Source organism: Callospermophilus lateralis, chromosome 11, assembly GCF_048772815.1.
Source record: "Callospermophilus lateralis isolate mCalLat2 chromosome 11, mCalLat2.hap1, whole genome shotgun sequence".
Classification (NCBI taxonomy): Eukaryota; Metazoa; Chordata; class Mammalia; order Rodentia; family Sciuridae; genus Callospermophilus; species Callospermophilus lateralis.
The window spans coordinates 75021538-75049048 of NC_135315.1; the positions used below are offsets into that span (position 1 = coordinate 75021538).

At 33.7% G+C, this 27511-nt stretch overlaps 1 pseudogene; it reads right to left on the minus strand.

Annotated features, from left to right (window-relative positions):
- Positions 1 to 853: 853 nt before the first annotated feature.
- Positions 854 to 26456, minus strand: LOC143410608 (coiled-coil domain-containing protein 34-like; annotated as a pseudogene).
- Positions 26457 to 27511: the final 1055 nt, after the last annotated feature.

Below are 27511 nucleotides of genomic sequence, written 5' to 3' on the forward strand. Positions count from 1 at the left end.
TTCTCAGGCCCTATAAAAGATAACAGGCTTTTCCTAGAAAGCATATTTAATAAAATTTAATACAAATTGTGTGCTATTTTAGTAATCATTTCAACTTTTATCCTTAAAATGTGTTTATGAATAAGATCTGTGATTTCAACCTCAGCAACATAAGCTTGACAATTAACCTTTCAATATTAAAAAATATTGCAATGGCAATCCCAATTTCAAAGCTAACAAAGAAGTACAATTAATGTATAAGTATTTTTACAAAATAAAGCACAATATTACTAAGGTCTCAAGATTATGACACATCAATCTAAGATGCAGAGCATAAAACAATGTGTTTAGATTTTCCTTTGGAAGTCCCTACTCTTATATCTGTAACAAAATAAACTTTTACTCAGTTATTTTTAAAATACAAAAAATGGAAAAAGTATACTAAAAGATATCAACAAAGACTGTTTTGATTGTTCTTGGTTTCTAACCCATTTAGAAAAGCATGCAGTTTAGAAATACATATTTAGACAAATTAATCTTAATGTTATGTTCTTGAACATAAACATCAGCAAACAATATAGAGTATAAAACAATACAGGCAAAAATTTTGGTTTTATGGGTATTACAGTGTGGTTTTAATACAAGCTAAACATAAGGAAAATTGTTAGATTTATCATGCAAAACAATATGCCAAGATCAATCTTAAAAGAAAAACCAAAATGTAAAAAATACCTTTCTCAATTAATCATTTAGACTTCATATAAAATACAAAAATAATCACATGAAGTACTAACTTGCTGATTGGGAGATAAAAATTCTTTTTGATTTCAAAATTAAGTAGCTTTAGGTAAAAGCATAGTATTTTCCACATATACTATCTTTCCATTTTGCACAGTGTTCCAAGGCAGAGATTGCTTCTGGCTTTATGAATTACCAGAGATGACCTGTGTGGCTAACCTATCACAGGTCTTTTATTCTTCTTTCCTGATAGATCCTTAGCTTCTTTGGGAGGTGGCATATGAATTGGTTTCCATGGAATTGAATTACAAAAGGCTGGTTCTGGATAGGAAGTTCCACTGTAAAAACCTACAATCATTGAAAAATCAGAACAAAACAAAACAACTAAACTTCTTGAGAACAACTACATATTTTAAAATTCCTAGAAAATGTTAAACTGTCAAAAAGGCTAACTATCACTGACACGCCAATCTAATCTGAATACTTTTAAAAACCTAACACTTTCTAATATACCAATGTAGTAAAAGATAATTCTGAGAAGCCAACAAATAGTTAAAACATATACAAAAATTAATGCTGAGAACCCAAATAATATTGTTAAAATCTATGCAAATAATAATACCTGCAAAGTTTTTAATATGGAATTAATTTCAGAACCATAAAATTGAATAAAACCTTCATTTTCTTAAACCTGTCTAGGAAATGACTTATTTGTGAACTAGTTTCCCCTTGTCAGAGACTAAAATTTACAGAAAAAAATTATTTTGCTTATACAGTTAAAGTGAATCAAGATTTTTTTAGAACAAAAGAATTTTGATTTATTGTTATTCAAGTTAATAAGATTTCACAGAATCAGTATAATTTTAGTACTAATTAGAGAGCATCTTTTGATGAACATACTGTTTAAAAATTGTGATGCCTGACAATAATAACTATGTCAAGGAAGAACATTCTGTAAATTATGTTCAAATCCTTTGGTCATTATAGACACACAAATTCCTTTATTTCATAACTGATAAAAATGATAGGATAAAGAATAAAGACTTAAGGGAAGTACAGCATGCAGACAAATATGATGCTTATTAGAATGAAGGGAAGGGATGGGGATAGGAAAAGAATAGAGTGAAATGAATTTAAAATAATGCTCATATGATGTATATAATTGAACCATTGTGTACATCCATAAGAATGGTATGTCCCATATTTGTTTAGTTATATCAAAATGAATTCTACAGTCATGTATAACTAAAGGGAACCAATAAAACAAAAAAGAATTAAACTCATTTAAAAAGCAAAGTAATTTAATAAAATAGTCCATTGTTTTAGCAATTAATTTCTAGTCAATATGTATATTCCCACCTAAAGTCTTAGCTTTACTATCTAATCATTAGGTTAAAATCACTGCTTATTGCCCTTTTTTTAAGCAAGAAAGAAAGATAGAAAGGGAGGGTGGCAGGGAGGAAGGTGGGGGTAAGAGGAGGAGGAGAAGGAGAATGAAGAAGCCATCCTCAGTAGCTAAAATGGATTAATGGGTATAATGGATGACCTCTATGACATATAAGAGAGGCCTAATCCTGACAGCAGGAATGTGTCTTTCAGACCCTGGCAGCCAACTTTGACTGCATAATATGTCAACACACACTTCACCAAGATGGTCAAAACAAAGTCTGGAATATGTTCCATTGTGTGAACAAAACAGAATGGGAGTATTTTTAATAATAAATCATTTAAACAAGCGAAGGCAGCTGTCATCAAGGTATGAACTTTCAACATAAAGCACAACGAAAAATATGCAATGCCATTTATCATCAGACCAAGCCTAAAGGCCAATTGGTTCTGTTTGATCATGTGCTATCTATATCCTACCCTGTAAAAATAATGTGCCAAAGACACTGGAAGCTCTACCTTAGAGAAGGTTAGAAAAAGGGTAGGCAAGATGAACCATTAAAAACATCCTCAGTAAGGCTTTTTCATCCAAGAATGTAAGAGCACTACCAGGGATGTTAGTAATTGAACCCAGGGCTGTATGCATGCTAAGGACCTGCTCTGTGACTGAACTACAATTCCATTCCTGAGAATTTAACTTATTTCCAAATGTTAGAAATCATTGATTAAAAGTGTAAGTTTGCAGTTCTACAACCATTACTTTTATATATCATTTATGCAGAATGAATAAATTCCTACCAACATAGTATAATTTTCTAAAAGATAGTAATTTGAAAGAAAAATAAATTTTATAAGTTTCTATTTCTGTGAAAAAGAAACAAAATGTATAAAATTTGCTTTTGCAAACCATACTTATGTAAGCCACATAACATTAAAACTAACCTGTAAGTTTTCCATTGGCATACCCATAGCTCTTTACAGCTGGACGACGTTTACCTTTTGCATTTTCCAACCATTCCTTAAACTTTTATCTGCTATTTCCTTTTTCTCTTGTAATTTAGCTTGCTGTTGTTTTTCTTTTTCCTTAAAATGACAGGACCAAAGCATTCCCAAGGATATTCTATAACTAAACTTTCCATTCAAATTTTACTGAGTCTTTTCTCCCAGTTCTTTCCTCTCTCGATGGCTTACTGGCCACAATATTGAATTATATTTCTATAATTTGAGAGTAAAATTGAACATAATCAGGGATGTGATATTAATGCATCTTCCTCTAAACAATAAGATATCAAACCCAAGAAAAAGAAAGGAATCCACTTTCTTTTTAAAGTAATTTATTATACAGTAATATGACTAGATAAAAGTACATTGAAAAAATATTTAAAACAACTAACAACAATTTTGAATATGACTGAAAAATGTATAGGCTTATTGAAATTACTCAATGTAAGGAAACCAAAAATACATATTCATTTTGAAGCTTAAAGACAGCATAATATAAGTAAGGATAGTTTCATATCTTTATGCTATGATACGGTCAATTTTCTAATCATATACTTTTTTCTAAAATATAGTTGGCACCTATGAACACCAAAAACATATATTCTAACTGGCTACTTTAATAAAAATACCTTTTCTTTCTTCTTCTTCTCACATTCTTCAGCAATTTTTTTTCTTTAACCATTCTTGATATTTTTCTTTTGCTTTTTCTTGCAAATGTTCTTTCTCTAGTTCTTTTGCTGCTTTCTCCTCCATTTCTTTATTCATTTTTTGTTCTCTTTCTTTCCTTTTCTTAAATAAAAATAGAAATTTTAATTGAAATACCTGTAATTATTCTCACATAAAGAAGGATTGTTATATGCAATAATTTTCTAAACTTCTATTATTCTTAAAATAAGTGGTGTAACAGTGGTTGGCACAATGTGGTTTATGAGAATATATAACATACTGCAATTACCTGTTCAATGCCAATAACAGGTAGTTACTGCTTGGCTGCAAGTTCCATTAGGACACTGACAAAGATCTTGCTCACCAACATATACCTGCAACTGGGATAGTACTTAGTAAATAACAGGTGCTCAATAAATATTCTTTAAATAAATTAGTGAATAAATATCACTATCTGTTAGACTGCTGAATCCTAGTATTTTTAATGGATGTTTATCCTCATGTATATAAACATTTCCTAGATAGACAATTTGTCAATACAAATACATGGATAAGTATTCACCAAAAGTGTGTTATAGAATTCAAATGAATAATGCCTGCTGAAGATTGCATATAAGGACATAATTGGGCAAATATTTAGGTATACTGTTTTATATAGATCAGAGGTTTGCAAACAAGGCGGAATGTCAAATTCGGCCCACAGGCCATCTGTATTTATAAACAACATTTTATATAAGTATGGCCAACTAATTTTGCTTATATATTTGCATATGGTTTCTTTTATTCTACAATAGCAAAGTTGAATAGTTGCCATAGAGACTGCATGGGCAGAAAACCTGAGATGTTTAAGATCTGGCACTTTTCAGAAAAAAAATAATAATAATTTTTGACATAGAATATAACTCAATGATTTTCTTCTCCTTACTCAAATGATAACCTACCAACTGTAGTTAACTTTTAAATAAATAATGACATGGAGAGTTCTCTTTATCAAAGTTTTAGAAATTAACCTGAAAGGTATGAAAGGAATATGGAATACAAATATATATATACATATCAGTTTTCATGGAGCAAAGAAAGATGATCCCAAAAGAGAAATTCCTTCCCTGAAAGTATCTTGTAAAATACTGTAATATAAATTAACACCCAATTAATAAACATCAGTTACATACAATATATGTCCTGTTCAGTGCTGAACAGCACAAGCAAGTCTTGAAAATCAGGGCTTGCACCATTCCTCAAGTTGATATATTTCTTTCTAGCTGTGAAAAGGAATCTTTTCATAACAAAACCTCAATAGCCAATGGAACAATAATGGGTTTTAATTACTCCTCACTGACAGAAAGTCTACAAACTGAAAATGGTCTTGGAATATATCTCTCTTAATCTGTGTGATTTATGACTCTCCTGCCTAACCTCACCAGCAAGAAATCATCCAGTCCCTACAATGTTTTCAATGACAGAAACTAACACTTCATTGGTATCTATACCTCACACTATTCTATGTACTTTATTATACATATGGACCATCAGTTAATTCTGACACTCCCAGTATGAGGTAGGTACTATTATTATCCTATTTACAAAGGAGGAAAGGAAGGCACAAGAAGGTAAGTAATTTGTCTAAGATCACACAGTAAGTAGTAGATCACAATAGACCACAAAGACTTCAAAATGGAGGAATGCTAAAAATAATGTTATGCCAAAAAATTTAAACCAAAGTGAAATGTCAAAACTTCTTAAAACATACTACTTCTCAAAATTAATTCAAGAAAAAATAGTATCTGGATATCCATTTATTATAAAAAATTCAAAATTTAAAAATTTACCACAAAGTACTCTAGCTTCTGATAGCTTCATTGGTAGTTTGCAATGTACACTTAAGAAAGAAATAATACAAATGACTACACAAATTAATTTTATGTTACAAGATAATATCAGAAACAAGGCAAGATAACTGCTCTATAGCCCAAAATGTGAAATAATTAGAAATACATATAACAAATGATGCATAATACCATCATTAAAAACTAAGTAAAACTGATGAGAAATAAGACAAATAAATGGAAAGAAAAACATATTCATACATTTTAAATTTGATATTACTAAGAGCCATTTTCTCCAAAATGATCTACACATTTAACAAAATCCCAATAGTGCCAGGCACTATTCAAGCAGGAATAATTAGCAAATCTGATAATCAGATGCTGAATTACATATAGAAAGGTGCAAAGGAACTAAAATAAGTTTGGAAAAGAAGATAAAAGTTGATTTATATATCTATTTTTAAAAAACTATAAGTTCAATAATTATAGAGCTGTAGTAACAATTTATTACTGCTGACACAGGATATAAATCAATAGAAGAGACTAGAATTCAGAAATAGATCTATGTGTGTGTGTGTGTGTGTGTGTGTGTGTGTGTGTGTGTGTGTGTTCTATTGATTTTAAACAAAGTGCCAAGGTAATTTGAGAGGGAAAGGATTATCTATTCAATTAACAGTGGAACAATTTAATATATGTATGCAAATGAATGAACCCCAACTTTTAACTCAACCAGATATTAAAATTAACTAAAACTAAACATACAGGTAAAGCTGAAGTTATAACTTCTAGAAGAAAACAATAAATATTTTACACTCTTGAATCACACAATGTTTCTTAAATAAAGACATACAAAACATAACCATAAAAGAAAAAACTGAAATATGGAATATTGTCAAAATTTAAAACTTGTGTTCTTTAAGTTGGTCACAGAGGTGCCCTATAATCCCAGTGCATAGGGATGCTGAAGCAGGAGGATCGCAAGTTCAAGGCCAGCCTCAGCAACTTAGGGAGGCCCTACACAATTTAGCAAGATTGTGTCTCAAAAAAAAGGATGGGGATATATCTAAGTGGTAAAGTCTACATGGGTTAAATCCCCAGGGAAGGAAGGAAGGAAGGAAGGAAGGAAGGAAGAAAGGAAGGAAGATCATTCTGCTCTTTAAAATATAGTATTTAGAAAAATTAAATGTGCCATGAGTCATGGCACACACCTGTAATTACAATGACTCAGCAGACTGAGGCAGGAGGATTTCAATTTCAAAGTCAGCCTCAGCAACTTAGCAAGGCCCTCGTACGCAACTTAGTAAGAAACTGTCTCAAAACAAAAAAAAAAAATTTAAAAAAAAAACTGGCTGGAGATGTGACTCAGTTGTTAAACATCCCTGGATTTAGTCCTTGGCAAAAAAAAAGAAAGAAAAAAAATTAAATGGGAGAAAATATTTGCAATGCATTTATCTGACATTGGACTTGTGGTCTGAATATATAAAGAATCCAAAGACTGGGGATTAGCTCATTGATAGGTGCTAGAGTAGCCTGAGTGAGGCCCTGAGTTCAATCCCCAGCACCACATTAAAAAAAGAAAAGACAAAGTGAAGAGAAATGTACAAAATTCACCCAGTGTCACATGTACCTATATTCCCAGCTACTTGGGAGACACAGACAAGAGGATCACCTGACAAACCCAGGAATTTGAGGTCAACCGGGGTAAAAAAGTGATATCACCAAGATCCCCATCTCAAAAAAAAAAAAAAGAAAAGAAAAAGAAAGAAAGAAAGAAAAGAAAGAATAATTCCTACATGTCTTTTGACGGAGAAAGGAGACTTGTTGAGGACTGAACCCAGAGCCTGCTAAGAATGCTCTCAGCCACTAAGTTTTATTCAACCGTGAATTCTTACAAATTCTTATATCTTAATAAGAAGTCATATAACCCCTTCAAAAAATGGGCAAAAGACTTAAACTGACACAAAACAAATCAAAAAGAAGCTAACAACAAATGTAGCTCAGTTGTATAATGCTACCTACCATGGTCAACAAGTATAATAAACTAAATTTTGTCCCTTCACCTCCTATGTTGAAGGACTATCTCCCAGTGTGAGGAGATAAAACCTTCCAAGGGTAAATCAAACTTAAATGAGGTCTTAATCCAATAAGACTGAAGTCCTTTAAAGAGGAAAATACACCAAAGATATGTGTGCACAGAGAAAAAGCCAGAAGACAAGCCATCTGCAGGCCAGAGGCCTAAATAGAATCCAAACCTGCAGACACTGGGATATGAGAAAATTTCTGTTGTTTAAACCACCAAAGTCTGTGGTATTTGGTTATGGCATCCCTGAAAGACTAATACAATGAGCTTATAAAAAGATGTGAAACAGCATTAGATCTCATGGAAATGAAAATTAAAACAATGGCATATACTATACACACACTGGAAGAATGAAAATGAAAGACTGGCATTATAAGGTTTGCCAAAGATGTAAAATATTTGGAACTTTCATAAATAGTCATGGGAATATAAATTGGTAAAGCACCTGAGAAAATACTTTGGTAATTTCTCATAAACACATTCTTACCATATAGCCCAGCAATTCAGCTCCTAAACATTTACCCAAAACAAATGAAAACAAATGTCCACAAAAGACTTGTATATAAATGGTCATAGAATTTTATTCATAATATCTCCTAATGGAAAACAATCCACTGACCATCAACTAGTGAATGGATAAACAATTTGTGCTATTCCATGGGAGACTACTCATCAATAAAAATGAATCAACAATATATGAACTATCAGGATATTTTTAAAAACAAAAGAAGTCCAACACATTCTTTCATTCTGCTTTTAAGAAAGCATAGAATGTACAATCTTATATACAGAATAGAAAGATTACTAAGATATTTGGAGCTGTGGCTGGCTCTGGGAAGGGGAATGGGGGTTGGATGTGAAGGGAACTTTCCGGAGTGATGAAAATGTTGTATTATCTTGACTGTGGTGCTTACTAATTATACAGGTATGTATATCTGTCAAACTCATAAACTTAAAATAGGTGTATTTTATTGCACAGCAGGCAGTCAGAATAGTCACTGCTAATGAGAAAGCAGTCAGCCATTAAGTGGCTTCAGATTTTCTAGCACACTGGTTCTATATCACAGAGGACAATAATTAATCTTCCTTTTCTAAAATGGTGCCCTGAAAGAACCTTTGTTTCTTACAAGTAAAAGAAATGAACAACTGGCTACTTAAAGTTTTGACTTTCTATTTTAATTCTTCTAATAGGGCCTACTTGGCACATAGAAAAAGCTAAGTAAACACTTGTTGAAAGCATGAATGATAAACTGATAGCAGTGTTATCAATCATACACCTTGTTGATTTGAATTACGTCTTTCAAATAAAATATCAGTGTGTTTTGAGAATTAAAAACAATTTTATTTTTCAATAACTTTTTAAACATTGAAAGTAGAGGTCTTTTTCAAAATTTGTATTAATGTGTAAAAAACATTAATCTGGAAAATAATTTAGCATAGCAACACAAATACTAAGTGTACTCAATGAGATAAGATATTTGTTTTAAAAGAATTTCACAATTTACAGTCATATTAGAAGAAAGCAAACTTACTAATGTATACATGAATTCTTTTGTCTGATTTTTTTATAAAACACAGTGAAAATGACTCAGAGAAAATAGCAGCCCAAGATACAACTAAAATGAAGCTGGAGGCAGCAGAGGACCACACACCATAAAATGTAAACAGAAAGCTAGATGCCAGACAGGAAGAGAAGAATCAGGAGAACAGTCTTTACAAATACAGGTAAATGTAACTAAGGCTGAATAAGAAATCTGATAGTTTTTAAGGAAAAAAAAAGGAGGGATCAATTATTCTTTAACTTGCACAAGAATGCTGCAGAATAGGTAAATTAATTTTTCAGGGTTCATCTCTGAATCATTTTCTACCTTATGGAATCTTGCTTTCAATAATTAGTGATTTATATCATGGCAAGCCACTTACTCCAAAAGAATTTTTTTCCTCAAAAATAATTGGATTAGATTTACTACCACTAACTAAAACAGTGAATATATATCATATATCCCTCAGCAGCATCTTACATTCTTAGAAAAAACAACAATTATGTTTGATTGGCATGGTAAAATTAGCTTAATGAAGTTAGAAGATAAGAGAAGGTTCTTGAGGAGAGAGCACACCATACATGGATAACTATTTTTATATAAACTTCAAAAAGGTGTCAACCAAAATTTTGTAATGGTCATATAGCCTTATTTTGATTGTGACATTTATTCAAAGTACTTTTTGGGTATGAAGTAAACAAACACAATCCATAGTAATTGATTTCTAAACAAACACAATCCAAGTAAGAATCAAATACTTTTATGGTTATAATACACACACACGTACACACAGACACCTCTCTAACCAAATTTCCTTCTTCTAATGCCTGAATGATGAAGATTATGTTATCTTCAACTTACTGAAATTATTTGATGCTCATTATAATATCACTTGGCATCAGATTCAACAATAGGTAAGGACAAAAACTATAATTAAAAATTTAAAACTTTGTCCTATAATTTGAGCATTTATCTAAATTCATAGTTATATTTTAATAATAAAATCAATTCAAAACATACAAAATCACAATATAAAACAAAGTGATAGCAGAGTATTTTTTTAAATGGGGGTTGGGGGGCAGTATTAGGGATTCCACTCAAGCCCTTGTGCATGCTAGATAAGCAGTCTATCACAGAGCTACAACCTACCCTAGACCTTTTTTCTTTTCTTTTTTTTTTTTATTGGTTATTCAAAACATTACAAAGATTTCAGAATCACATCGGTTACACATCCACATTTTTACATAATACCATAATAGTAACTGTTGTATTCTGCTACCTTTCCTATCCTCTACTATTCCCCCTCCCCTCCCCTCCCATCTTCTCTCTCTACCCCATCTACTGTAATTCATTTCTCTCCTTATTTTTTTCCCATTCCCCTCACAAACTCTTATATGTAATTTTGTATAACAATGAGGGTCTCCTCCCATTTCCAAGCAATTTCCCTTTTCTCTCCCTTTCCCTCCCACTTCATGACTCTGCTTAATGTTAATCTTTTCCTCCTGCTCTTCCTCCCTGCTCTGTTCTTGTTTGCTCTCATTATATCAAAGAAGACATTTGGCATTTGTTTTTTAGGGATTGGCTAGCTTCACTTAGCATAATCTGCTCTAGTGCCATCCATTTCCCTGCAGACGAAAGAAATTAAAGGCATAAAAATAGGAAAAGAAGAACTTAAATTATCACTATTTGCGGATGATATGATCCTATACCTAGAAGACACAAAAGGGTCTACAAAGAAACTACTAGAGCTAATAAATGAATTCAGCAAAGTGGCTGGATATAAAATCAACACGCATAAATCAAAGGCATTCCTGTATATCAGCGACAAATCTTCTGAACTGGAAATGAGGACATCTACCCCATTCACAATATCCTCAAAAAAAATAAAATACTTGGGAATCAATCTAACAAAAGAGGTGAAAGATTTATACAATGAAAACTACAGAACCCTAAAGAGAGAAATAGAAGAAGATCTCAGAAGATGGAAAAATATACCCTGTTCATGGATAGGCAGAACTAACATCATCAAAATGGCAATATTACCAAAAGTTCTCTATAGGTTCAATGCAATGCCAATCAAAATCCCAACGGCATTTCTTGTAGAAATAGATAAAGCAATCATGAAATTCATATGGAATAATAAAAGACCCAGAATAGCAAAAGCAATTCTAAGCAGGAAGTGTGAATCAGGAGGTGTAGCGATACCAGATTTCAAACTGTACTACAAAGGAATAGTAACAAAAACAGCATGGTACTGGTACCAAAACAGGCGGGTGGACCAATGGTATAGAATAGAGGACACAGAAACCAATCCACAAAATTACAACTATCTTATATTCGATAAAGGGGCTAAAAGCATGCAATGGAGGAAAGATAGCATCTTCAACAAATGGTGCTGGGAAAACTGGAAATCCATATGCAATAAAATGAAACTGAATCCCCTCCTCTCGCCATGCACAAAAGTTAACTCAAAATGGATCAAGGACCTTGATATCAAATCAGAGACTATGCGTCTGATAGATGAAAGGGTTGGCTCCGATCTACATATTGTGGGGTCGGGCTCCAAATTCCTTAATAGGACACCCATAGCACAAGAGTTAAAAACAAGAATCAACAAATGGGACTTACTTAGACCTTTTTTCATTTCATTTTGAGTCAGGGTCTCAGAAAATTCACCAGACTGGCCTCAACTTTGTGATTCTCCCATCTCAGCTTCTAAAGTAGTTGGAGTCAACAGGCATGTGCCACTATGCCCAGTTATTTTAAAATTTCTAATGTATCAGGATGGGGCAGTGGCTCAGTGGCGGAGCACTTGCCTTGTACATGTAAGGCACTGGGTTCGATCCTCAGCACCATATAGAAATAAATAAACAAAATAAAGACCTTTTTTAAAAAAAATTTCTAATGTGTGATCCAACATAAGAATGTATTAAAATTGAAAGTAGGGATATGAAGGATAGCTAAATGGCTGCATGCTAGCCTAACATGCTTAAGGCAATGGGTTCAATTAGCACCATAAATTAAAAAGTAATAGTAATAATAATAATAATAATAATAATAATAACAACAAAAATTGAAAGTGAGAATAGGAATATACCTCAGTGGTAAAACCCAGCATGAGTGAAACCCTAGGTTTGATCCCCAGCACTGCAAAAAAGAAAAAGAAAAAAGAAAATTCATTCACTCATTCAATTAACAAATGCTTACTATATACAAAGAATTATAAACTTTGTAATGGATAAAAAATAATATAAAAAAGAATTTTCTTGTTCTTAAGGATCTTAAAATTACAAGGAAAGCAAAGGGATGTACATACTACAAAAACAACCATTTTTTTTTCTTTTTTATAAAACATACAGAAAATACAAAGCACCATATGATAAGTGGTATAAAGTTAATATAAATTGAACAATGATTCACAGGAAAGAATCTCTAACATGTGAACAGCCAATCTGCATGTAGGAAGTAATCTGAGTTAGATGAAAAATGGAAAAGTAGAACAGAGGATATGATGAGATTCCATCCTGATAAAATACCATATGTAAAAATTAGGAAATGAAAAATAGTAAGAAGATAAGAATTCTCAAAATTTCTCAAGAATACATACTCTTGAGGCCTTGGCAGTACAGTCAAAAGCTCAAGATTTCTAGGAAATTTATTTGTATCTTAAAAATAATGTAAAATAATTTAGTGTTCTCTTAGTATATGCAAGGCCCTGGGTTTGATCATGAACACTTTGAAAAATAAAATAAAAATAAAACTTACAGTCTACTTCTTTATATTCCTATGTTTGCTTTACTATAAAAATATAACATTTTCCTCTCAAAAAATTTCCAGTAAAACTAATACTCCAAGAAGATTGGGGGCGGCTGTGATTATCTTGTGTGAGCTCCCTAAATAATCCCAGTAAAAAGAATCAGCACCCACTTGAATCAAATGTATGAAAGATGATATGTCATGAGCTTTGTAATGTTTTGAACAACCAATAAAAAAAAGAATCAGCATAGAATAAAGAGAAAACAGATGGTAGACATGGCTGAAATGCTATTTTGGCTCAGGGAATAGAGTGGAGACTCTTCAAGCAGTCAGTCTAGAGTTGTTAAAATCTCAGTCAGAAGACAGTACAGGTGTGGAACATAAAAAAATAGACAAGGAATGACAGTCAGATCTATTCAGCAAAGTTTAATCTGGCAGAGACATACAGGAAGGGTTTATTCATTTAACAAATATTCCCGGGTACCTCTAATGTGTGGTAATGGATAAGCTGTTGGAGAACTGAAGAAAAGAAGCAAAATTCCTGATCTTATAAGAACTTATATCCTAGTGTGGAGAAGTAAACAATAAAGTTGAAGGAAGTAATGAGACCATTCAGAAAATAAAATAGAAGCAGCAATTATATATAGTAAAGGAAGGGATGTTTTGGAGCAACAGAATTATTATTATTATTAAATGGCTGAAGACACAGTAGAAGTAATAGAAATAAAGGAATAATAGGAAAAAGTCTATGAAGAAGAATGGGGCAAAGGTATTTTTTTAGGTGTACACATTTGGAGTTGCCTGCTGATCTAATGGATAGAAATCCAAGACTCAAAAAATTCAAGTCTAAAGATTCAGACTTGGTGGGGCTGGCATTATAGCTCAGTGGTAGAGCACTTGCCTAGCACATGTGAGGTGCTGAGTTCCATCTTCAGCACCGCATAAAAATAAATAAATACATTAAAGATTTTGTGTCCATATACAACTAAAAATATTTTTAAAATATTTAGAATTGCTGAATGTAGGCAGACACTAGTAGAGTTCACAGGGACAGAAAAGAACAAAATTAGAGGGCATCCAGGCTCTGTAGTGCATGCCTTTAATCCCAGTGACTCAAGGGGACTAAGGCAGGAGGATGGCAAGATAGAGACAGTCTCAGCAACTTAGTGAGACCCTGTTTCAAAACAAAATAAAAATGGCAGAGATGTAGTTCAGTGGTAAAGCATGCCTATGATCAATCCTTAGTACCAAAAACAAAAGAAGAGTAAAGGGCAAAGGGCAGAAGACAAGAGACTTGATAAATATTCATGAGGGTAGGGGTTAAAAACAAAAGCAAAACCTCAAAGAAGAAAGAACCTAAGAGAAATACAAGAAAAACCTAGCTAAGGACTAATTGGAAGAAAGACTTTGAAAAGAGATGTTAGGATATGTGTATGCATTTTATTCCTTTTTACCTATTCATTCTTTTTCTGAACCCATTCCTTGTGCTTTTCTTCAGCAATTATCTTTCTTTTTTTACGTTATTCCATTTTTTCTTTTTTCTAGTTGTTGATTTAATTCCTGTGGATTTCATTTAAACAAAAGGCAATGTTTAAGGGAAGTTCCCAAACCACATATTTTTAAAAAGGCTGAGCTTAACCAAATTAAACAAGAATATAGTTTCCATTATATAATATATACCACTACTGATAATAACTTACTTAAGTAACTAGTCTACAATGAAAGAAAGCATTGGTAAAAAGTATAAGTCATTTTTTAGAAATGCAAATAATTGCTTGGCAGCAAAACACTAGTTTCTTAGACTAAATTTCAGCTAATTTATCCTCATTGAAATCAACTTTCCCACAATTAAATTTTGGCACCACTGTAAGCTATTGGCAGTAGCTCAAGAGAATTGCAACTTTCTTTTACAATTATAAAAAGTTTCAAGTTTCTTGCTGAAGATAAAAATAGGAATTAAGTAATTCCTAAATTAAAATTTTAATTCAGAGTTACACCAAAGAAGAAATGTAAAGAAGGTATTCAGTTTTCCATAGAGAAAAAAAGAATCAGAATTTTCTTCACAGATTTTATAGCTACTGGGGTATAAAACAAAACCAAATTCATACCTCAGATTATTTAACTGCCTTGCTGTCACCAGAATCTACACGTCTGGGCATTTCCTCAGAAGAAAAAATGTGAAAGGTATGGCCAAATAAAACTACAAGTTGAATGCCACCACTCTGTCACTCATCGGCCAAATTATGGCATTAATTGAGAAAGCTGTTCAAACTAGACTTCTCTAGGACTCTACAATCATAATTACTGGTTAGTTTTCTTCCTTCCTTAGATACTAATAATCAGATACATTTATGAATCTTCCATTTGTCCCCCTTTCTCCTTCCCATCTTTCCTTTCTCCCCAAACACCTCCATGGGCAATTTTCCAACTCTCAGGTTAATTCCAGGGTTTTAAATGAAGATAAAACTTTACACCAAGAACATATTTTTTTTGCATTTTAGAATAACTAAATCCAAAGATACTTATTTACCATGACTTCTGATCTTAAAATTTCACTGCAAAGAAAATAGTTGCCCTATCTCACTTAGAAAATCTTCAAACTTTGAAATACCATATCCCACAAAACAAATATCCACCTTGATAGGATTCTTCACTACCTCATAGCTGTTATTCCTTCATTACTCACTCAATACACTCTGAGTGCCTGCTATTTATCTAACAAGAACTGTGCGTGTACACACACACACACAGAGAGAGAGAGAGAGAGAGAGAGAGAGAGAGAGAGAGAGAGAGAGAGATGAAATCTTAGAAGTCTCTCATCTAATCTTTTCTCTATATACCAAAGAATAAAGTGCTACACTGTGAGTTACTGGGTATAAAAAAAAGGAGTTTGGAGAAAAGAATGAAAAGGGAAGACAAAGAGAAATGGTTTGAACCAGGATAGTCAGAAATGAGCAGTTGCTTAAAATAGTGAGAGAAGATGACTTTAAAAGAAGTGAAAGATGTGGGTGGGGATGATGATTAATTTAAAGTGTGGTACTAATTTCCTCTTTAGATAGAAAGAGGTTTTTTGAAGACAGTAAATTGAACACTATGATGAAGAATAAAAGTCAAAAGTGATGATTTAGAGCTCTTATTAAGACTGAAGGCTGAGTTTTAAATGATCAATACTATTCTGAGGGAGATTGACTAGAAGGTTACGACAATATACCCTATAAGGGGAAGACAGTCTGGACTTGTGAAAACAAGTAAAAGGAGAAACACACAGAGTGTGTGTGGGTGTGCAGATACGCATGTGTGTATGTATGTGTATATACATGTGTATAAATTTACATATAGTAAAAGGCTAGATATAAATCTGACAACTATACATTCGAAATTTTCCAAACCAGTTCTAAATTTTCTTTTAAAGAAAAGTTTAAATGTATGATAAAGCATAATTGATTATATTTATATACTTTTTAAGAGTCTTCAGGTAACTCAAAAGGGGGAAAATTAAGATGTTGCATTACTATTTTATGAATACCAAATTTTAGTTAATATTGATATAGGTGATAATAAAGAAAAGATCCAAAATTACCTAGAAATGCTACCACTGACCTGAATAGTACTGTATTCTTATAATGTCTATTTAAGTATTTGCCTACCCAGAATATACATCACATTCTCATACACTACTCTCTCTTCCAAGGCTAGCTCCTCTTAGAATTTCCCATGCTGAATGGCTCCATCTTCACCACTGAGGCAGGCCTCCTCCAGGATACAGCAGGAGTCTTCTTTCCAAAAGCCCCTGCGTGGTCTTCTGGTACATCACTGAATATCAACAGGATTATAGCTATTTTCCCATAGAATAAACATTTGGTTATGGAAAACCAAACTCCAAAGTGGGTCCTAAACATGCATCATTATTTCAATACATTTTGCCTATTTTCAAATGATTTTTTACTATTGAAGGTAACAAAAACAAAAACAAAAACAAAAACAAAACTGACAATTTTGAGTTTCACCAACTCTATATCCTACCCTATTCCTTCCTTAAGGGCTGATAAATTAAATAGCTGAAGATTAAGTGGTGACCAGGTTAAAATATACAGGAAAAAAAGTACCTGGACTAGTCACAAAATAAATAATTTTTATAATTTTGAACAGATTACATTAAAATGTTAAGTCAAATGTTAAAAATTAGAATTAGCAAAAGACCACAGAGAACTTAGAAATAAAGAATTATTTTAAATAATAAAAATGTAAATATATTTAATAACCTACAAAACCAATATGCTAGCATGCATAATGTCAATGTTAATTTTTAGTGTTTACCATGTTTATCATTTCAACATTATTACAAATGAATAACATTTTTAATAGGGTAACTATAAAGGGTTAAAACAATTTTTTAACTCAATCTCACAGAGATGTCTAAAACAAATTTAAATGTCTGTTACTGAAATCAAATTCATGAATGAAATGAGCTTTTTAATGATTCAACTGTCCTTTAAGTTTTTCTTTAAGTGGGGCATGGTGGCACTTGCCAGTAATTCCAGCAGCTTGAGAGGCTGAGGCAGGAGGATTACTAGTTCAAAGCAATCAGCAACTTAGTGAGGCCCCCAGTAATTTAGTGAGACCCTGTTTATTAATAAACTACAAAAAAGGACTGGAGATGTGATTCAGTGGTTAAGTACCTCTGTGTGGTACTGAAAAAAAATTTCCTTTAAATGTTAAAGGAAGAAAATAAGAAAACAAGAATAAGTTCAAAAAGCAAATACTAAGTCTGATCTATTTATTTCTAAAATATTTCTTAATAAAAAGCACTTAAATTGGAAATCTAAAGAACTTAATACCAGTTCCAGCTCTGCCACTAACCGAAACCTTGGCAAAGTTACTTCTCTTGCCTTCATGCTTCTTAGCTTTTATAAGGATCTGAAATAAACCATTCCTTATGGTCAAAAATCTGTGATTTTAATGACATGGTTTGTAAGAAAATTAGGGAATAGAGTAAATAAGGACAGAAAAATAAGGGAAAGCATGACTTAGGAAATAAAGAGAAAGGCATGAAAATCCAAATAGATTTTGGCTAAAGTTTATGATGATAAGCCATCTTCTAATTCTGCATTGTTTTCTACCAATATCATCAGTCCCCCAACACCAAATGCCCTCATATATCCTGCAAAGCAAACCGATCCTACTTCCAATGGAAGTACCTCCAATTTACACTTTCTGGATGACAGAAGTTAAATATTATTTCTGCAGAAAGCTATAATAGTTTTCAGCAGTATTCTTTAAAAGAAAAAAAAAATTAAATAAAGTTTTCACTCAAAAGAAATAAAATATAAAGACCATAATAGCTCAAAATAAGCTAACAAAACATTGAGTAGATGATCCATATGTTATGATTGATAGGTACGATTCCTTGGCATGACTAACAGGCAAGATTCATTCAAAAATATTTTAAATTTCTTCAAAGTTAATTAATGAAGTAGCCATAAGAAATGTCAAATTACTCAAAACATGAAAAGGCTTTAATACATACAAATAATTATACCCTGCTATATGCTTAATGGTTGTGGTAAGAGCTTTATATTTATTATTTTATACTGTTCTTGAAACAAATATTCAGAGTAGTTATTACATGCATATGTAATAACTAACTCGTATTGTATTCTTTCTATATAGTAGGCCATATCCTGATATTCATTTAGACCTCAAAATAACAATAAGAGGTAAATATTATTCTCCCCCTTTCACTGATAGTGATGCTTCTTACAAGTGACTTCTATAGTAGCTAGAAAAATGCAAATGAACTGTGCTTTTCCACTAACTTACTCTACCAGTGTTTTCCAAGTTGTGAGTCTAAAATCAATTGAACAGGTTAAAATTGACTTTCATAAAAAAGAATACCATGTTTTGAATAAATTAAGATACTTTTTAAAATATATATGTATATACATCTATGTATAGGTTTATATTTATGTTCAACATGAAAAAATTAGGTTTCTCACCATGAACAAATATTTTTCAAAAATACTACACAAGAACTGATGAACAGTGATAGAACCCTTGCCTAGCATGTGCAGGTCTCTGGGTTTGATCCCTAGCAGTCCAAGAAAAAAAAGAAGCAGGAAAAATAAAAGCCACACTAAACATTGGAACTAGTAATGTTAAAAGAACTAGTAATGTTAAAATCTAACGTTGAGGTAAAGGGAAGAGACTGGGGTCTCAAAAATAAACATTAATTCTGAAAACAAATTTAAAAAAATCTTCTCCAAAGGCTATCACTAGCAATGATAGAAATGCCAATACCAATAAAAAACAAAATCAGCCATCTTTATAGTTTGTTTCATTTAATCCTCACAAAAATCCTATAACAGGTACTATTTTTCCCACCTATCCAGATGGGGAAACTGAAGTATAAAATCTAAATAAATTGACTAAGATCACCCAGCAAGTAAAAAGACTAGAACTAGACCTTTTATTAAGCCTGGCTGAAACCAAACCACAAAGTCTTTTTCAAGCCCTGTGCCTGCTAAGAGGAAATAAATACTACTCTCACAGTGTACATTTCCAGGAATAAATTTATATTCTAGAATACAAAGTATCATGTAAAAGGGAAATGCCAGAATATACTAATTTACACAATCATTTGAATCATTCCAAGTCTCCTAAACAGATGATTGCCTACCTGGTATAAACTTATCACAAAAATAACAACTATTTTCGAAACCAATATGAAAAATTTCAAGGAAGATCATAAAGGGCAAAGAAAGTGCAAAGCTTTAGTTCCCATGATTTTTTATAATAACATGGTTACTAACAGACTAGAATAAACTAAAATATCCAACCATAGTGTACCAGTTTACTATATTTTAATATACATTAATACATTTTAAATATACTTTAATAATAAGCAATCTTTTTCTTTTCTTTTCTTTTCTTTTTTTGTGGTGCTAGGGATTGAACCCAGAGCATTGTGCATGAGAGGCAAGCACTATACCAAATGAGCTATATCCCCAGCCAATAATAAGCAATCATTTTAAAGTGATGTTGAAAAATATTTAATGAGGGCTGGGTTATAGCTCAGTGGTAACATGTTTTCCTAGCAAGAACAAAGCCTTGGGTTAGATCCCCAATGCAGCTCCAAAAAATACAAAAAAAAATGACATGGACATATATTAATAATATAACAGGCAAAAAAAAACAGATTTAAAAAGATTGAAACTATTTCATTGAAAATAAGAAGTATCTTTCACCATTTCTGTGATGAAAAGAAATCAGATAGTGAGTCTGGATAGGGAGCTTAGGTGATGGCAAATTATACAAATCTATTTACTTGCCAGGGCGCATGCTCTTTGGTAGGTAGAATAGATTCCTGTCTCTATTTCAATTTTTCTCTTCTTTCTTAGAACTTTTCCTGAGTATATAGTTGAATTTACCTAAGAGAAAAATTCTATTGTATGTCTCTCTAGATATACATTTGTACATATAATCAGCCCTCTGTATCCATGGGTTCTGCAACCATCGATTTAATCAAGCATAGATCGAAAATATGCCAAAAAATTGTGCCTATACTGAGCAGGGACACACTGTTTTCTTGTCATTATGCTGTGAGCAATTCAGTATAATAACTACTTAGGTAGTGTTCACATTGTATTAGGCGATATAAGTAATTAGAAAAGATTAAAAGTAGATGGGGAGATATATACATCAAATGCCTTTATATAGAAAGACTTGAGCATTGAGTATTTTGGAACCCAAGAAAGTCCTGGAACCAAACCTCTTGGATACTTAAGAGAGGACTGTGTTTATTTTTTAAAAACTTACATAGAAGAAAGTCTAGAAGGCTATATTCCATATTTTTAACAAAGATTATTATTAGGTGGTGAAATTAAAAGAGCTTTTCATTTTTTAAATTATATTTAGCTATATTTTCTAATTGTTCTTCTAATGAATATACTGCTTCTATAATTAGATTTATTAAAATTGATATAGTAAACAAAGACAAACAAATGCACACACATTGTTTTCAGGAACAATAAGATTAACATTTTAATTTACAACAGCAACTCTACTCTTTGAGCTCATTGTCATATAGAAAGAATACTGTCTAGTTGTACCTCTAGAGCTTTCTGTTTCAGATGGTCATGTTCTTCTTTTTCTTTGCCAACAAACCACACCTCCCATGGTGTCAGGCTGCTTTCTCCTAAGTGGACCTGTTTCTGTTCTTCTTGGTTATCTTCTGATTCAACTTTACTGCTATGAAAGAAAGGATACTGTAGAACTTGTACACGAAATACTTCTCTTTCTAGTCAAAAATCATTTAACTATACAATGAAAACAAAATCTAACAACATATTTTCAATACTGTTATTTTAAAAACATATGAATCAATTATATAAAGCAAAAATATGAAAAATCAGGAAAAGGAAATCTAATTTTGAATTACTTTACTCATTTAGTTATGCCACACCCTTCAAAAACCAAATTATTTAAAAACCCAATGGAATAACTTGAGCCCAACCTATGTGCCTCAAGGTCACTTGAGGAAATGATTTATTTCTAAAATTTTATTTTTTTATTCCTAAAAATTCTATCTATACAAGTAATCACTAATTACTGCTAGTACACATAATCTTTTGTAGGTGTGTGTGTTTTACCAGGCATTGAACCCAGGGCCTTGGACATGCCCCTGAACTATATCTATGGCTCCACTACCACATACACACATATACACATAACGTTAATCAGATCCTGGGGCAGACCTTTCCCTTTCCCTCCATTATATAGCACAGAAAAAAGTAATGTGTACATATATACTGAGAGAATGATTAAAAGCAAATAATTTAATAATTAGGAATTCTGGGTAAAGGATGAACAAAAGTTTTTTATGTTCTTTTTCTTTAAATTTGAAATTATTTTGAAATAGAAAGCTATAGGAAAAAAATATACTCTTCTCTTTTTCAGTGCTGGGAATCGAAGCCAGAGCCTCATTCATGTTAAGTATACTCTGTACCAACTGAGCTACACCCACTACTGCTGTGGCCCTTCTCTCCTTCAACATTTAATATTTTGTTTGATGACCTTTTGCCAGTTCTTAGAGTATACAAGACTCTTCAATATGGTTATTTCTTATCATTGTCTTCATCTCCACTTTGTACCTTCTGTCAGTCTGACTCTTCTGGGTATACAGAAAATTAACTATATGAGTAAATAAAGAACAGAAGGATTTGGCTGGATACATAAGCCTCACAAAACTTATGGAAAACTTAACAATCAGTACTCACGGATAGGAAGGTTGTTCAGTACCCAACATAGCTCCAGGGGCAAGTTTATTATATAGACTCAGGTATGTGTATCTTCAACATTGTTCCTTCTAACAAACAATTGCCTCACAACTGCTTTGTACCACTTTTTCTACCTCATAGATTCAGTTTCCCTAATTTTTTTCGGGGGGTTATGTTATTTAATCATCCATTCATGTCTTTTCAGAACTTGTATTCTAAGTGGAAAAGAGACATTGTTAATATATTATTTCTTAGGCACATCTTTCCTCTTCAGTGTTGCATTATGACCTCATCTGTTCTCAGCTTCAACTATCACTATATGCTGGTGATATCTGGATCAGCTATTCTGGGCCAGATCTCTATCTTAAGTTCCAGACTTATTTCCAACAATTTTATAGACAGCTCCATGATATTGAACTCAGTCAATTGAAAAAAAAATCTAAGCATTTTCCATCATCCACCCCCCTCTTTCTTCCCCACTAAGAAAAATTTTACTCCTCTTATAACCCTAAGTGAATGTTACCACCATCCAGCCAGTTACCTAATCCAGAAATCCAGATCTGACTCCACCCACTACCCCTCCATGTCTGATTCCCCCTACCCTCATGCCCATACAATCACTAGTCATATCAATTCTACATCCTTCAATTTTCTCAAGTGATTCTCTTCTCAAACCTTTCAAACACTCCAAACATAAACAGTATCTAGCCTTCCCTTTTAAATCATTCTCTAAACCTGTTGCCAGATTTGCCTCTACCAATGCATCCCTTTATCATATAACTTCTTATCTCAAAGTTCTTCAGGGCCCATTTGCGCACAGGATGAAATCCAAACTCCTTAGCCTGACATCCATAAATTGACTCCTTCCTTTCTTTTTCATAAATGGGTGATACAGACTCTACATTTCAGTCATGTTGAACTTCTGTGGGTTGGTAAATGCACTATGGTATTGTGCTCTTCAGCTTTTGCCTAAAACCGAAATGCCTTTCCTCTACCTTCACATATGGCCAGATTAAGAGCTTACTTTCATGAGTAAAACAGCCTGGGGATAAAGTCTCTATATGCTTCTTCCTAGCTTCTGCACATATTCAAATTTCTCTAAAAAAGAGATCCCATCTGTAAAATGGAGATGACAGTAGTAGCTGCATGAAGAAGCAAAGCACTTAGTATAGTTCTGGGCCCTCAGTAAATACATGCTATGCCATTTATTATAATTATTACTATAACTAACTCCTATTCTTCCTTCAAGATTTTATTCTGATACTATATTGTCTGGGAAACTTTCTAAAAACTTCTGGATTAACTGCCTTGGGCTTCCTGTCACTGGTCTCCCTCTGCCACAGGCCATGAGTTCCTTAAAGAAAAGTACATGAATGAATGAATGAATGAATAAATAAATAAATAAGAACATGGCTGGTTGTGATAGCATATACCTGTAATCCCAGCAATGTAGGAGGCTGTAGATTAGTAGGCTGTAGATTAAAGCACCTTGGATTCAATCCCCAGGACTGGAAAAAAAAAGGAAAGAAGAAAACCAAATATGTCTTGACTGAGGGTCTAGAATATGAAACACTGTTGAAAGAAGAAATAAGTCAAATCAGTTTTTTTAGATAACACTTTAAATACTGCCTGCCTTAACATTTTTAGCAAACGTGTTCAAAATGTATAGCATATAAACTACAGATATACTCATAATAAAGAAAGGCTTCATAATTAGCTATTTATGAGAAGAAACTTATTAAGGCATAACTTTCCTAACTATAGTTATATGAAATACAGAAAAGAACTAAATAGATAAGCAGTAGGCCCAAAGCATATTATAAAAGACTCCAGAAAAATACTTTTCATCATCTTGTCTTGAGGTCATCTTTTATTATCTTCTCAATCTCAGCCAATACACTTGAAGGTTAATCCATCTTTTAAGCATAAATCTACTTGTACTGAAAATTATCTTGAGGGACTGGGGTGTGACTGAGTGGCATAATGTTTGCCTGGCATGTATGAGGCCCAGCACACACACAAATCTGAGAACAAAGATATGTGCAGCCAATGCCTGAGTCTATCTCAAAGAAGCCTTACTCTACTAGTATGCCACAATCAGATGTAGCTAGTAAGGGACAGAGAGAGGCATAAAATCCCAGAGCTCTTGGTTTCTCTGTACTCTACAGAGGATGCTGATAGCCCAAAACAATGGCTGGGCTATGACTCAGGCTGCCTTCCTTCATCTCATCCCATACAAGCTATCCAGAACAACAACTAAAGGAACACAGTCATCTTCTAAAAGAAGTGCTAGTGTTTCTGAACCATTTGAAAATAATCATGGTATCTAACTATTCTCCAGGAAGGAGAAACAGGAATTCATTCAACACACATTTATTAGTACCTAATAAAAATTTAACACTTGCCTCACACAAGATCTAACAAATTCTGCAATCTTTCTAGACCCACATCCTCAGTATTCTTTTGACTCATGGGGAATGAAATGTGCTTAGGCAGCCTTAGCCCTATTAGCTCATTCAGGCTTTGAGTGAGACATAGATAGGTCTGGCTCCTCCCAGGTTCCATTTGATTAGCATTTTGGCTTGTGGAAGCTAATGCAGGGTCTTAGTAGTTGAGCTGCAGTTTTTCATGGTCATTTATTCCTCAGGCTGATAAACTATGTCCACCTTGTTTAGTCCTGTTAATTATGTTCAGAAGGTATTTCATACATCTTTAAAATTCATTTTAAAAATATCTAATACCCACTAAGTCCTAAAGAATCCCTATAAAACATAGATGAAAATGGTCTCCTAAAATCCTAACTCTTACCACTGAGTCTATAGGGTTAATATGAGATGGCCTCTTTCTTGTTTTTTCAATCAGCCTGGACAGCATGCATGGTTACTCTTCCTGGTTTCCATTTCCACCAACATACCTCTCATCTTTAAAAGAGTAACTTTTGTAACCATGTATGGGTCATTTCAGATGGTTCCACATTCCATTCATTCATTCCTTATACAGAGAGGGGCCAACTTGTCACTTACACATAAAGTATGGGTTCTCTGGTCTGCATTTTTTATATTTCCTGTATTGTTCCTTATATAGTTTGATGATCAGAAACTTGTAAATTGGCTTCTGAAGATGACGTTTACCCCAAAATAGACCTACATTATTACAGTGATAGGCCTTTTGCTTCTATTTCTATACACCCTAAAATAGTCATCCTGTATAAGAGGGAACCTGATCAGTTTACCTCACTATTAGGCCCAGGTCTGCTAATAAATTGGTGTATGCCTTTGAGTCAGACTTTTTATTTGTGTTCTGTGATGCAGTTTTATCACATGTAAAATGAGTGGACCGAGCTGGGCTTTAATTTAATAAAATCTAGTATATTTTATTTATGGTCCCCAGTACCTAAACTAATATGTGGCAAAACATAGATGTTTGCTGACTGAATCACTGTAGAAATAAACATTAAGATGGTTTTTAATAATCCCTTTGCTTCAAATATTCTTTGATACAACAATAACTATTCCACTGAAAGTTCGTCCTCAGATCAGACACAACCCTGCCTCTGCATGCTGTCGTGGACTAATCTCTGTGCTTCAGCTCTTTACACTATTATAACCTACTACATAAAACACATTTTGGAACTAAGATTATGGACAAGAGTTCTTCAGTTCACCATCTGGATTTCTGAGGATTTGTAAAACTCCTGAAATAGAAGCAGTTTTCTGTGTTCGAGACTATATACGGGTCATTTTTAAGGAAATTGAGATAGCAGCAATTAAAGGGCTAAGAATCAGAAAACATGTCATCTTTAAGAAATGGCCCAGGACTCTCTGCAGAAAGGGCTGCATTTAAGGATGCAGGCGCCTGCTCAGCCTCTAAGGTGGAAGACAGGAGATTGTTTTGGTTTGCTGAAGGTACTTTGAAGGGTCCAAGGAACCTTGGGACCGGTGGTATCGGTCGGGCAGCCTCAGGTTTACCTGGCGCACCCTGGTAACTCCGTTCCTCTCAGGCTCAACACCTCGGCCTCTACGTCATGGACATCTTCCTCCACATCTTCCTCATCCTCTCCATCACCATGTTCATCGTCAAACAAAAAGCTCTGGTGGCCGAGGGGAGACAACAGTGACATGGTGGAATTGCTGCAGCTCTGAGGCAGCGGCGACCAACAGATAGACGTCGCCACCGCGCCCAGCCTCTGCCTCCAGGGACCCGTCATGATGACGGAGAAGGAGGCCACGGAGGCCTCAGACTGGGAACTACAGTCCGCAGAGAACAGGATGCCGGGAGGGGAAGAAGCAACACTCCACTGTCACATAGCCCGCATCTGGTCCGCCAAGTTCAAACCGGCCAAGCTGTGGAGGGGACATGCTCTCCCAGCAGGCCCCGCGCGCTGGGCCTGGCCAATCCGGGTCGCCCGATGCTGCGTTGCCATGGCAACGCAAGGAGGACGCGAGGGCTGTGTCTGGGCCTATAGAGCATGGCTTCCTCTCTGTCTGCCCTTCTTCCTGTGTCTGGAAGGTGCCTGTTGCTTATGAACTTATTCAATTCTGCTCTCTTCCAGCAGACACCTTCGGGAGGGCCTGGGCTTTTTTTGAGGTGTTGTTGCAGATCATTTGGTATTTGAAATAACGTTATTACTGAATAAAGCAACTCCTCTTAAAGGGAAAGAGGCAGAATTAAGGACTAACATCCACCCCTCGACCCCACCCCCCACCCCAACACACATATAAAATCAGGATTATATGCACCAGTCTTAATTTCCTTGAACAGTTCATGCTTTTTTGAGGGTGAGGTAATTTAACTTTACAAGTGTATCCAAGAAAGCAGGTTTAGGTGGCCTGGGGATGTAACTCAGTGGTAAAGTGCTTGCCTAGCATGCATGGGGCCCTGGGTTCCATCCCTGCTACCAAAAAATAATGCAGGTTTAGGACAATCTTTTAGTGTTTTGTTACATCTTGTTTGCCTGGCGTCTTAAGGCAACTAGTCTGTCTACACCTGCGAATTGTTTTTACTTTTTTAAGCCTCTATTATGTGCTAAGCCTCTAACCTTTGCTAAGCACTGAGGTAAAAGCTGCTGTTACTCTAAATTCCTCATCTTTTGGTGGCGACAAGTGTAATTAAAATATGCTGTGATGTGTATTTTATGAGGAAAGAATATTTTGTGGGAACTCAGGAATTGGAGATGGGGATAAAGGTAGCAAGAAAGATGACAGACATTATAAAGCTGCATGCTTTATTTATACAGTTGTAAATTTAGCTCTGTCTAGTTCA